This window comes from Pleurodeles waltl, chromosome 3_1 (genome assembly GCF_031143425.1).
Source record: "Pleurodeles waltl isolate 20211129_DDA chromosome 3_1, aPleWal1.hap1.20221129, whole genome shotgun sequence".
NCBI lineage: Eukaryota > Metazoa > Chordata > Amphibia > Caudata > Salamandridae > Pleurodeles > Pleurodeles waltl.
Window position 1 is genome coordinate 744,776,513 of NC_090440.1, and position 13,323 is coordinate 744,789,835.

Below are 13,323 nucleotides of genomic sequence, written 5' to 3' on the forward strand. Positions count from 1 at the left end.
TGGTTTGCTACTCCCACAACCTGCACTGTTCTACCTGAAAGGGGCAGATTTGGAACTTCTGCACTTCTCACTGTAGAGCGTGTAGATCCTGTGTCAACCACAAATGAAACTCTGTGACCCATACCCTTTCCCTTCACATAGGGTCCTCTCTGATCTACTTCTCAGGAAGTCACAAGTACACATGGCTCCTCATCTGAACTATCACTCATCCATTCATCATTTATTCCATTCTCACTGTGTAATGAGAATTGGTGCAGTGTGTTACTATTTCTGTTATGCCTCTGTCCTGTGACCTGTTGAGAAAGCATCATCTGTTGCTGCTCCATCAGGGCTTGATGTATTTGAATTTGCTGCCCAGGTACCGAGGGAACCTGCTGCTGCATTGGCTGCAACTGTGACACTTTTGCACGGGGCATTTGCACCTGCTGCATGGGCTGGAAATTTTGCACTTGATTCACATTATTATGAAAATTTGGATTTGGACCCCTCACTCTCGGCCCTCTCACATTCTAGAATGAATTAATGTCATTACTTTGCTGAGCAACACCTTTCTGCGCCATCATGTGACATGGCAATAGCTTCTTCATTCCCTGCACATCATTCTGAACACTACAGTATTCAAGTCTGGACCACGATTAATATTGCCTCCATGACCTCTACCTCTCATCTGGGGCTGAAACATCATATTTCCCTGCTGCTGCTGTGACAACTGCCCTTTTCCCTTGCACTCCTGCCTGAGCTGCTTTAATCTGCATCACCATCGCCTTCTCTTTCAACTTTTTCTGCTTCAATTCAATCTCATCACTACAGTATTTCGCATACTGCAACACCTCATCAATCGGCTTTGCTTACCAGCAAATTAAATGACTCTTAATCATCTGGCTAATTTCAGGTCTAAATCCTTCCACAAATATGAACACAAAATGTTGCATGCCTTTCGCCTCAATTGTCTCTGTACCACCGTAATGCTTGAATGCCTGCAACAATCTCTCGTAATACGCATGTATCAGCTATTTTGCTTCCTGAGCTGTCCTGTCAATTCTCTGCCAATCAATATTCTTGTGCGAAATCCTCAATTTCAGAAACTCAATCACCTTATAGTAATATTTCATTACCTCGGGAAATGGTGCACCTGTATTCTTACCTCTCTCCGGTTCACTTGTTGGCCAGTCTACACTCCTTTTACACTCGATCCCAAAGTCAGCTGGAACCACTATCTCTAGTAATGTGTGCAAGTCTTCCCACAAACACTTCGCAAGTTTCACACCATTCAGTTAATTGCTGAGCTGTCAGTCCTTGTAACGAAATGTTACTCGCTTTGACCGGTGGCACCTGCTGTGCAACTGCATCCGGAGTCTGTGGTCTCAACAATTTCAAGTTTTGGCTAATGTTTGGCCCTGTCACAGCATCTGGAAGTGCTATGAATGGACTAAGGTCTAACAATGATCTGGATCTGTCAAAAGTCTGACCAACAGGAGAGACTACCTGAACATGTTCATTATATCCTCCCCTCATTAGGCTCTGGGACCTTGCTCCCTGTTCACTTACAGTCGGTTTCTTTTGTGCAAATAATGGTACTGCTGGACCAACAGTAATAGGTAGTGATATAGGATCCGGGGCTGCTCTGGCACCTACACTCTGTGGGAGAGTAACTCCCATATTCGGATTCATCATTGGAGTCATGTCTGACTGTGTCCCTGTCACTGGCGTAAATTTTGGCATTACCTGCGGCTGCACTTGGGGCAACAAAATCGGAGTCGGCTCAGTCTAAACCAGTATTGGTCTCAGAAAGACCTGCTTCGTGGGCACTACTAAGTTCAAAGTTCTTTCCATAATGGGCACATCAGGATAAATTCTCTGCACCTGTGGTGGTTGCATCTGGATCTGCACTACAGGAGTAGAACGGAACATTAAGACCATTTTGCACTGCATTATGTGTCAGGTTAGCATTAATCTGCACCGGACTCGCTGTCCCATTAACCTGTATCAAGGCTTTCGGATCAACACTTGTACTCGGACCACTCTCATGTACTGTATATGGTGGTGGTCGATCTCTCAATAACTGTGTAATAAACTCTTCATCGTCAGATTCCTCCTCTACTGTTCAAAACTTTCTAGCCCCCTTACTCTTGGATTGACTTCTATTAATTTTCCTAGCCGCTTTCTTTCCTTCCTTCTCATTCTCCTGCGTAATTGCCGGAAACAACTTAATCCCCTGCAAAGTCTCCATTCTCCATAACTTCTGAACACAATCCCATCTAACCTCCGCTAGAGTCTTTTCTGCCTTTCTCATCCTCCTCTCAAATTTCAATTGCTGTTGCTGTCTGGCTACTAGCTCCCAAAACGCTAATGCCTCAAACTGTGCTGGTCTCGGAAGGGGTTTCGATTCATAAATTGTGCCATCCGTAAATGCTCCAAAACCCTCAAATTGAACGTCCCATTTGTAGGAAACGCTAAGTTCCCATCTTTCTCTGTCAAGTCGCACCATTGCTTTAACCAAAGACATGGCGCAACACCTCTCTCTTCCATTACAATGTAAGCTGGTGTATTCTCTAGCGGGGTAGCCTCACCTACACTTGCTGTAATGTACGTATCTCCCTTTAGGGCACTGTTCAATGCTTTGAAAAACGTAATCTTTTCTACTTTTTGTTTATTGAAAATCAAATCAGGAAGTGACTTTTAATCCCAAGATTCCTTTCACCTACATTCACAACCATTTGCCTTTAATGGACGGCTGCCAATCTGTGCGTGACCCTTCTCACTAACAGACCTATCCCAGCGCGGCTCCAATGACATCACACTGACAAGTACTGTGGCTGACAAAGTCTTGCGGCTTGTCCTCCTTAACTCAAATTCACACAAAACTAATGCAAAATATTGCGAGCACTAATCAAAAACCAAACACAAATCTGCTGGTTTACTACAGGAAAGGTAACACAATCGTTTCAGAAACTGATGGCTCTTTCCGCACTTACAGCTACTCCTTCTTTCTCGGTCTCCCAGATTCGCAAGCAAAATTCGACTCGCAAATTTTACTCTCACCTGATCAACGGGTCTGTCCTTGTGCACAATCTCCCAGGGAATTACAGACCTATTAGTTTACTAGACAATCTGCAAAATATATTCTGCTATCAGCTATTAAGTAGGTTGAAGCATTGGATAGTGGAAAACCAGGTATTAAGTCATCTTCAGGCAGGGTTCAGAGACAAGGTCAGTACCATCGATCAGGTCTTCCGCTTTACTACTTTAAAGTGGAAGATCGTAGATGTGGATTCTGGCCACCTTTTCGTGGCATTTGTTGACTTGAAATCCGCTTTTGACCTTGTCCCGCGTCCCAAACTGTGGGAAGTTATGAGTAAAGCTGGAGTCCCCGGCTCCATGCTCAACATAATTAAAGATCTTTACTCTGGCAATTGTGCCAAAGTACGATGGGGCCCGGCAGGTGATCTGACTCCATCATTTCCCACTGTTCGTGGTGTGAGACAGGGTTGTGTTCTTGCGCCCACCCTGTTTCTCCTATTTATTAATGCTTGTATTCCCTACCTTCTGGATTGTTCTGTTGATGCCCCTAGTATGGGAGGGCAGAAGCTCCCATGTCTTTTATTTGCTGAGGACACCTTGCTACTTTCTAGAACAGTCATGGGCCTTTCAATCTTGCTTGCAGGGTTCATGGAGTTCTGCAAAGATCATGGCTTGGAAATCAACTCAGCAAAAACAAAATACATGGTGTTTGGGGACAAAAAGCAAAAAATGAAGAGACCTGTTTATTTAGAAGGTGTTCCTTTGGAAAGAGTGGGCACTTTTGACTATTTAGGTGTAAAATTAGAAGATTCACACCATTGGCACTCCCATCGGCAGAAATCTCTAATGTGCCTGAAGCAAAGGGCGGTGGCATTGTGAGATTTGCAACCAGATCTCCCAGTTTTGCTATGACTCCTGCTCTTGAAATATATAAATCACAAGCCGGGGGGGGCTTTGTATGGTGCTGAGTTATGGGGTCATTGCAATTTGGAGAATCTGGCCAGGGTGGAAAATCAGTTTTTGAAGATGTTGTTAAAAGTTCCCTCTAGTACTCCATCTTTGCCCATCCGAATGGATTTAAATCTTTTACCTATCACCCAGATTGCTGCTTTAAGGCCTCTCCGGTTCTGGATTAGGCTATGGTCATCAGACGCCCTTCTTCCATTCAGATGTGGGCTGCACAATCTGGTGGGCCCTAACATTAATACTAAAATCAACTGGTGTGCCTATGTTGAACAGTCCTTATTGCATCTCGGTCTGGGGTCCTATTGGAAGGATCCCTCTTCTATTCCTAAAAATGCTGTTCACACATTGAAGGACACTTTTTGGCTCAAAGTTCAAACTGTTCAATTGGCCGAAGTCTTGCCGTTCTCTATGTCTGATAGCTTTTTGCAATTTAAATGTCATTATGAGCTTGAGCCCTTTATGGACATAGCACTTACTCCATCTGCGCGTGCCCTTTTCATTAGATTCAGACTAGGGTCACTCCCTCTGTGTTTTTTAACTTATAAATTGTCTAATTACACCAATAAGTCCAAGTTATGCCCGATAGGATGTAAGAACGAAGAGTCTGTTCTACATGTTCTTTTTCAATGCCGTGCATATGACAAACAGAGGGCCTTTTGGATCGATCCCTTATGCAAACAAATGTGTTTTAGGAATTGTTTACTCGCTGAGAGAATTTTTAAATCTGATTCATCTGTTCAAATAGTCTATCCTGTGGCAAAATTTCTTGAATCGATATGGTGTTTTAGACTAGCGATCTTAAAGAATAAGGGGCCAGATGTAGGTAGGTATGAAATCATAGTCATAGTGACTCGCAAATTGCAACTCGCAAAAGTGCATGCAGAAAGGTGTCTCAGACACCTTCTGTGACTCGCTATGGGGTCGCAAAGACCCACCTCATGAATATTAAAGAGGTGTGTCGCAGTTTGCGACCCCATAGCGAGTCCATGCACTCACAGGGATGGTGGCCTGCTGGAGACAGCAGACCACCATGTCTGTGACTGCTTTTTTAATAAAGCAGTTTTTTTTTTCTTTTTGCAGCCCGTTTTCCTTAAAGGAAAACGAGCTGCAAAAAGAAAAACTTCCAAAACCATTTGGTTTCGGTTTTTTCAGAGTAGGCAGAGGTCCATAGGACCACTGCCTGCTCTGAAAAAATATTTTTTTTGGCATTCACAAAGGAGAAGGGGTCCCATGGGGACCCCTTCCCTTTTGCGAATGAGTTACCATCCACTTCAAGTGGATGGTAACTGCGAGTTGGTTTGCGACCGCATTCGCGGTCACAAAGCAACTCAGCATGGCGAGGCGGTTGCAAATAGGAAGGGAACACCCCTTCCTATTTGCGAGTCGCAGCCTCAAATTGCGAGTTGGTACCGACTCGCAATTTGCGGTTGTGCATCGCGTTAGGCCTTTTGTGCGTCGCAAACTCCATTTTTTCGCAGTTTGCGACGCGCAAAAGGCTTCCTACATCTGGCCCAAGATTAGGTAGTTGTTCCTAAATTTAGGTATTATAATGCATATTTATTGTATTTAGGTGTATGTTATTAGCTTGACATTTTCCGGGACTGGATGTTTTTTTTAAGTATTATATTATTGGAGAAAGAAATCTTTTTTATATGTCTGTTTTATCTTGGTTTTAATATCTTTCTTCTTAGTGTTTGCTATTTATTCTATTGTAATTCTTTTTATAACTTCCTTTTTGGATCGTTATATATTGTACTTTTATGGTATGTTTTTTTACCGAAATAAAGTAGAGTGATGATGATGAACCAAATACTAAAGTTATAAAGTGGGTACTAACTAACTAATCGGCCTTGCGATCTGCCCCGGGGGGGGGGGGGAGGCAGAAACCACTAGACACTAGGGAATATTTTTTTGTGTGGGCTAGTTCAAGTAAGGGGAGCGGCCCCTTGGGCAAGGGCCACTCCTCGGGGGCAAATTATTTCTAGGCCATTTCTGCCCCCCCAGGGGCAGATTGGCCTAATATTATTAGGCTGATCTGCCCTCCCGGGGGGGGGGCAAAAAATCACTAGACACCAGGGATATTTTTTTTTGTTTACTTTTATTTTTTTATGTTTGGGGAGCGACCCCTTAGGCAAGGGTCGCTCCCGGGGGGGCAAATTATTATTAGGCCATTTCTGCCCCCTGGGGCAGATCGGCCTAATATAATTAGGCCAATCTGCCCCGGGGGCAGAAACCACAAGACACCAGGGAATTTTTTTTTTTTTATACTAATGCATAAGGGGAGCGGCCCCTTTGGCAAGGGCCACTCCCCGGGGGGCAAAATATTTTTAGGCCTTTTCTGCCCACCCTGGAGGCAGATCGGCCTAATATAATTAGGCGGATCTGCCCCGGGGGGGGCAGAAACCTCTAGACACCAGGGATATATATATTTTTTTATTTACTTTAGGTTTTTATGTATGGGGAGCGACCCCTTAGACAAGGGTCGCTCCCCTGGGAGGCAAATTGTATTTAGGCAATTTCTGCCACCCTTGGGGGCAGATCAGCCTATTTTTGTTAGGCCAATCTGCCCCCAAAAGGGGCAGAAAGCTCTAAACACCATGGATTGGTGTGTGTTTTGTTTGGAGGGGGCAGCCCCTTGGGCAAGGGTTTCTCCCCATTAGGGCACATTACTGATGGCCATAACTGCCCCCCTTAGGGGCAGATGGGCCTATTTTGGAAGGCCCATCTGCCCCCAAGGGGTGCGGAAAGCCCACCAGAGACCAGGGAAGATTTTTTCAAAATAAGAGGTTGGGGGTATGGCCATACCCCCACCCAAAATAAATGGGGCCAAAGTTGTTCTGCCCACCAGTGGGCAGATTGGGCAATTACCCCTGATCCACACCCCGGGGGGACAGAAAGTCTACTAGATGCCAGGGAATAACAAAAATAAAAGAAAATAGTGGGGTGACGGCTACCAACCAGTATGGGCCTGGTTATGCCCCCACCCGAACTGAAGGGGCTAACAGTCTTTCAGCTCTCCCCGCACCCTAAAACATCTTATCCCATGGCAAGCAAGAGGACATTTGATTACTTTTGTTTTTTGTTTTACATTTGGGCCATGAGAGCTTGGTAACTCTCAAAATTGTCCCACTTGGAATGATGAGGGATGCACTTTTTTTTACTTTGGGATGCTGCCATGTAGAAAAATACACAAGACCTAGACACATCCGAAAACTAAACATCCAGTTGATTCCAGGGTGGTGTTGCTTCACATGCACCCCGCACCATTTCCTTACCCACAATGCCCTGCAAACCTGCAACTTTGCTGGAAAGCACACATTTTTCCCACATTTTTGTGATGGAACCTTCCGGAATCTGCAGTAATCCACAAAATTCCTACCACCCAGCATTGTCTCATCTATACCAATAAAATTTCTGCTGCTGCACTTGTCAGCCTAAAAATGTTTTTTTTCAAACTGCCCTTTTGGACCCACTTTGGTTCCCCCTCAATTTCGACGTGTATTTGGCTCTTCCCTGTCACAAACACTTGGCCCACCTACACAAGTGAGGTATCATTTTTACCGTGAGACTGAGGGGAACGTTGGGTGGTAGGAAATGTGTCCCGGTGCAGTGATCCCACACAGAAATGTGGGAAAAATGTGATTTTTTCAGCTAAATTTGCGGTTTGCTGAGGATTCTGGGTAAGAAAATATTGGGGGATCCACACAAGTCACACCTCCCTAGACTCCCTCGGGTGACTAGTTTTCAGGAATGTCTGGGTTTGCTAGGTTTCCCTAGATGGCTGCTGTGCCCAGGACCAAAAACGCAGGTGCCCCCGCAAAACAGGTAGTTTTCTATTTGATAATTTTGTTGTGTCCACGTTGTGTTTTGGGGAATTTCCTGTCGTGGGCACTAGGCCTACCCACACAAGTGAGGTATCATTTTTATCAGGAGACTTGGGGGAACGCTGGGTGGAAGGAAATTTGTGGCTCCTCTTAGATTCCAGAACTTTCTGTCACCGAAATGTGAGGAAAAAGTGTTTTTTTAGCCACATTTTGAGGTTTGCAAAGGATTCTGGGTACCAGAACCTGGTGCGAGCCCGACAAGTCACCCCATCTTGGATTCCCTTAGGTCTCCAGTTTTAAAAAATGCACAGGTTTGGTAGGTTTCCCCAGGTGGCAGCTGAGCTAGAGGCCAAAATCCACAGGTAGGCACTTTGCAAAAAACACCTCTGCTTTCTTTGAGAAAATTTGATGTGTCCACTTTGTGTTTTGCGGCATTTCCTGTCGCGGGCACTAGTCCTACCCACACAGGTGAGGTACCATTTGTATCGGGAGACTTGGGGGAATGCTGGGTGGAAGGAAATTTGTGGCTCCTCACAGATTCCAGAACTTTCTGTCACCAAAATGTGAGGAAAAAGTGTTTTTTTAGCCACATTTTGAGGTTTGCAAAGGATTCTGGGTAACAGAACCTGGTGAGAGCCCAACAAGTCACCCCATCTTGGATTTCCCTAGGTCTCTAGTTTTAAAAAATGCACAGGTTTGGTAGGTTTCCCTAGGTGGCGGCTGAGCTAGAGGCCAAAATCCACAGGTAGGCACTTTGCAAAAAACACCTCTGTTTTCTTTGAGAAAATGTGATATGTCCACTTTGTGTTTTGGGGCATTTCCTGTCGCGGGCACTAGGCCTACCCACACAAGTGAGGTACCATTTGTATCAGGAGACTTGGGGGAACGCTGGGTAGAAGGAAATTTGTGGCTCCTCTCAGATTGCACAACTTTCTGTCACCGAAATATGAGGAAAAAGTGTTTTTTAGCCACATTTTGAGGTTTGCAAAGGATTCTGGGTAACAGAACCTGGTGAGAGCCCGACAAGTCACCCCATCTTGGATTCCCCTAGGTCTCTAGTTTTTAAAAATGCACAGGTTTGGTAGGTTTCCCTAGGTGCTGACTGAGCTAGAGGCCAAAATCCACAGGTAGGCACTTTGCAAAAAACACCTCTGTTTTTTGTGGAAAAATGTGATGTGTCCACATTGTGCTTTGGAGCATTTCCTGTCATGGGCACTAGGCCTACCCACACAAGTGAGGTACCATTTTTATCGGAAGGCTTGGGGGAACATAGTTTAGCAAAACAACTGTTGTTGCCCCTTGTCTTTCTCTAAATTTTTTCCTCCCAAATATGTGTAAAAAAGGAGTCTACAGGGAGTGCAGAATTATTAGGCAAATGAGTATTTTGACCACATCATCCTCTTTATGCATGTTGTCTTACTCCAAGCTGTATAGGCTCGAAAGCCTACTACCAATTAAGCATATTAGGTGATGTGCATCTCTGTAATGAGAAGGGGTGTGGTCTAATGACATCAACACCCTATATCAGGTGTGCATAATTATTAGGCAACTTCCTTTCCTTTGGCAAAATGGGTCAAAAGAAGGACTTGACAGGCTCAGAAAAGTCAAAAATAGTGAGATATCTTGCAGAGGGATGCAGCACTCTTAAAATTGCAAAGCTTCTGAAGCGTGATCATCGAACAATCAAGCGTTTCATTCAAAATAGTCAACAGGGTCGCAAGAAGCGTGTGGAAAAACCAAGGCGCAAAATAACTGCCCATGAACTGAGAAAAGTCAAGCGTGCAGCTGCCACGATGCCACTTCCCACCAGTTTGGCCATATTTCAGAGCTGCAACATCACTGGAGTGCCCAAAAGCACAAGGTGTGCAATACTCAGAGACATGGCCAAGGTAAGAAAGGCTGAAAGACGACCACCACTGAACAAGACACACAAGCTGAAACGTCAAGACTGGGCCATGAAATATCTCAAGACTGATTTTTCTAAGGTTTTATGGACTGATGAAATGAGAGTGAGTCTTGATGGGCCAGATGGATGGGCCCGTGGCTGGATTGGTAAAGGGCAGAGAGCTCCAGTCCGACTCAGACGCCAGCAAGGTGGAGGTGGAGTACTGGTTTGGGCTGGTATCATCAAAGATGAGCTTGTGGGGCCTTTTCGGGTTGAGGATGGAGTCAAGCTCAACTCCCAGTCCTACTGCCAGTTCCTGGAAGACACCTTCTTCAAGCAGTGGTACAGGAAGAAGTCTGCATCCTTCAAGAAAAACATGATTTTCATGCAGGACAATACTCCATCACACGCGTCCAAGTACTCCACAGCGTGGCTGGCAAGAAAGGGTATAAAAGAAGGAAATCTAATGACATGGCCTCCTTGTTCACCTGATCTGAACCCCATTGAGAACCTGTGGTCCATCATCAAATGTGAGATTTACAAGGAGGGAAAACAGTACACCTCTCTGAACAGTGTCTGGGAGGCTGTGGTTGCTGCTGCACGCAATGTTGATGGTGAACAGATCAAAACACTGACAGAATCCATGGATGGCAGGCTTTTGAGTGTCCTTGCAAAGAAAGGTGGCTATATTGGTCACTGATTTGTTTTTGTTTTGTTTTTGAATGTCAGAAATGTATATTTGTGAATGTTGAGATGTTATATTGGTTTCACTGGCAATAATAAATAATTGAAATGGGTATATATTTTTTTTTGTTAAGTTGCCTAATAATTATGCACAGTGATAGTCACCTGCACACACAGATATCCCCCTAACATAGCTAAAACTAAAAACAAACTAAAAACTACTTTCAAAAATATTCAGCTTTGATATTAATGAGTTTTTTGGGTTCATTGAGAACATGGTTGTTGTTCAATAATAAAATTAATCCTCAAAAATACAACTTGCCTAATAATTCTGCACTCCCTGTATTTGAGAAATGCCCTGTAATTCACATGCTAGTATGGGTACCCCAGAATTCAGAGATGTGCAAATAGCCACTGCTCCTCAACACCTTATCTTGTGCCCATTTTGGAAAAACAAAGGTGTTCTTGATAACTATTTTTGACTCTTTGTATTTCAGCAAATGAATTGCTGTATACCCGGTATAGAATGAAAACCCACTGCAAGGTGCAGCTCATTTATTGGCTCTTGGTGCCTAGGGTTCTTGATGAACCTACAAGCCCTATATATCCCCGCAACCAGAAGAGTCCAGCGGACGTAACAGTATATTGCTTTCAAAAATCTGACATTGCAGGAAAAAGTTACAGAGTAAAATGTAGAGAAAAATGGCTGTTTTATTCACCTCAATTTCAATATTTCTTTAATTCAGTTGTTATTTTCTGCAGGAAACCCTTGTAGGATCTACACAAATTACCCATTGCTGAATTCAGAATGTTGTCTACTTTTCAGACATGTTTGGGTCTCTGGGATCCAGCATTGGTTTCACCCCAATTTCTGTCACTGACTGGAAGGAGGCTGAAAGCACAAAAAATCGTTAAAATGGGGTATGTCCCAGTAAAATGCCAAAATTGTGTTGAAAAATTGGGTTTTCTGATTCAAGTCTGCCTGTTCCTGAAAGCTGGGAAACTGGTGATTTTAGCACCGCAAACCCTTTGTTGATGCCATTTTCAGGGAAAAAACCACAAGCCTTCTTCTGCAGCCCTCTTTTCCCATTTTAAAAAAAAAAACGAAATTTTCACTGTATGTTGGCTAATTTCTTGTCCTCCTTCAGTGGAACCCACAAAGTCTGGGTACCTCTAGAATCCCTAGGATGTTGGAAAAAAAGGACGCAAATTTAGTTTGGGTAGCTTATGTGGACAAAACGTTATGAGGGCCTAAGCGAGAACTATTCCAAATAGGCAAAAAAAGGCCTGGCACAGGAGGGGGGAAAGGCCTGGCAGCGAAGGGGTTAATCTCCCAGGAAATACTTTAACTCTCTATCAGAATTAAGGCCCAACTCCACTGCCCTTAGTCTCATTACCCACAATGCTTCCTTTCTGCGTAAGGAAAGTTCCCTATTACCACCTCTAGGATCCCTTGGGACATGTTCAAAACCAAAGAATTCAAAGCTTTTGCGGGTGTCTTGTGAAGCACAAGTTAAAATATGTGCCACAACAGGATATCTTATATCACAATTTTTAAGTGCTCTAACGTGTTCACCAATTCTAATTTTGAGTGGGCGTATAGTACTCCCAACATAAATCCGAGTACACTTACAACGTATCAGGTAAATAACAAATGAGGTATTACAATCAATTGTTGACTTAATTTTATACACTTGCTGTCCAGTTGTAGAAAATTCTTTAATATCATGACAGGCCCAGTGACATATTCCATACTGCCCACATTTGAAAAAAAACATTCCTCGTGTGGATAACCATGTGCTAGTAGGAATAGTGGTAGTAAAACTAGGACTGAGAACATTCTTAAGAGTTCTACCTCTACGGTATGATGTAAGCACTCTTTCAGATACAATATTCTTCAATGCTTCATCTTGAAGTAGTATACCCCAATGCTTAATCCTAAATTTCCTCAAAATCAAAGATGAATTTTATAATCTGTTACAAATCGAACCTTGTTTGATTCATTATCAAATTTGTCTCGATTTCTTACTTTCAAAGTGTCACTTCTCACTAATTGTTTTGCCCGATATTGTGCTTTCTTAATCACACGGTTAGGATAGCCCAGTGATTTAAATCTCTTGCCCATCTCGTCAACATGACACAAAACTAATTGTCCAAACTGCAATTACGTTGGGCTCTCACCAATTCTCCGTAGGGAATTGATATAATTTGATGTTTGGGATGTGCACTCTTAGTGTGTAAAATAGAATTACACGGTGTGGCTTTACGAACTAGCCTACTCTGAATCTGATTATTGTCAATAAAGAGATCAACATCCAAAAACTCGATGATCTCAGAACTAAATTGGTAAGTGAACCTCAGATTTATAGAATTCGAGTTCAGAAATTCACAAAATTCAATCATTCTGTCTGTACCACCTGTCCAGATCATTAGATAATCGTCAATGTAGCGCCCCCAATACAATATATATGTCTGCCATTGGGTAGACTCAGGGCCCCAAACCCACTTATCTTCAAACCACCCCATAAAAAGATTTGCATACGAGGGGGAGAATCTGGAGCCCATTGCCACATCCTGTTTTTGTCAAAACCAGTTCTTATTGAACAGAAAAAAAATATTCGTAAGTATCAAATCCATCATTTCAATCAGCATATCCGTGTGCTCGCATAGGCTTACCGATCTTCTATTAAGAAAGTATTGTACAGCCATTTGTCCTAAGTCATGGTTAATACAGGTATATAATGAGACCACATCCAATGTGACCAATAGCATATTGCTCTCCCATTCAATATCATTTAGATTGCTAAGAATATGCGTAGTGTTCTTAATGAAAGATGGAAGATTGTATACCAGCGGTTGTAAAAATAAATCCATATATTCAGAAAGTTTTTCGGTTGGGCCTAATATACCAGAAACAATTAGTCTACCCGGTGGAAAAGGTAG

The 13,323-nt window shown here is 43.3% G+C and overlaps 1 protein-coding gene across 1 annotated transcript in view; it reads left to right on the plus strand.

The window, feature by feature from the left end:
* Window positions 1-13,323, plus strand: part of PRRG4 (proline rich and Gla domain 4) — a 247,846-nt gene that overhangs the window by 56,056 nt on the left and 178,467 nt on the right. The window lies entirely within an intron of this gene.